Raw genomic sequence first — 1,093 nt, 5'->3', positions numbered from 1 at the left:
TGCATTAAATCTATAGATTGCTTTGGGTAAGCCCTAGCTGATTTGACTTAGTGGATAGAGCGTCAGCCTGCGGACTGAAGGGTCCCAGGTTCGATTCCACTCAAGGGCACCTGCCTGGGTTGTGGGCTTGATCCCCAGTGTGGGGCATGTAGGAAGCAGCCGATTGATGATTCTCTCTCATTATTGATGTTTCTATCTCTCTCTCCCTTTCTCTTCCTCTCTGAAAGAAGAATGGCTTTTACATATACTATTTGCTGTGTTAAGTATTGCTATTAGCTGTGTCCTGTGCTTAACACATTGTTTGCGGGTAGTTTTTATCACACGCTAACAGGTGGTGCGGGCCATTTTTGCTAATTTTTTGTGCAAATGGCAACGTTCAGTAAAATTACGATAACTTTAGTTTACGTATTTATACGTTACCCGCATTCTACCGCTAGTCTATAAAAAACGTATTAATACATGTCCCGCGCACTACTACACTGGTAGAAAGTATAAATACGTTTCCCACATACAATGTGTTAAGTGCCTCAAACATTTTCTCACTTGAACTGCAAAACACTGCTGAGGGAGTATTATCCTATCTAATAATAGACAAAGATTGAAATTAACCGTACCTCCGCTACGCTTCCCATTGGCTAATCAGTGAGATATGCAAATTAACCGCCAACAAAGATGGTGGCCGGCAGCCACGCAGCTAAAGCGAGCAGGAGGCTTGCTTTCTCCAGTGATGGATGAAGCCAACTTCCTCCCTGTTGCGGCCCTGTCACTGTCCAGGGCCACAGAACAACTGTCTGCTACCAATGAATGCTCCTTGCCTTTACCTGGGTAAATAAATCCCAGATTAAAAAAAAAAAAAAACAAAAACGAGAGGCTGGAGCTTCAGTCGTCGGCCAGCCTGAAGACCCTCAGCCCCTCATCCAGATTGGCCAGGCACCCCAGTGGGGACCCCCACCCTAAAGGGTGTGTGACCAGCTGCAAACAGCCGTCAGCCCCTCACCCAGGCTGGCAAATTTTTTAAACTTAAACTATATAGGTAGGTACATTGTTATTAACTTAATTAGGGTACTCCTAAGGCTTAGGAAGACACGCAAGG

General features: G+C 45.1%; 1 protein-coding gene across 1 annotated transcript in view; it reads right to left on the bottom strand.

Annotated features, from left to right (window-relative positions):
• The window catches only part of ZNF106 (zinc finger protein 106), a 57,448-nt gene that overhangs the window by 38,839 nt on the left and 17,516 nt on the right, over window positions 1-1,093 (bottom strand).

This window comes from Myotis davidii, unplaced genomic scaffold (assembly GCF_000327345.1).
Source record: "Myotis davidii unplaced genomic scaffold, ASM32734v1 scaffold46, whole genome shotgun sequence".
In the NCBI taxonomy this organism is placed as follows: Eukaryota; Metazoa; Chordata; class Mammalia; order Chiroptera; family Vespertilionidae; genus Myotis; species Myotis davidii.
The sequence above is the reverse complement of the archived record's forward strand: the minus strand, read 5'-3'. Positions and strand labels throughout refer to the sequence as shown.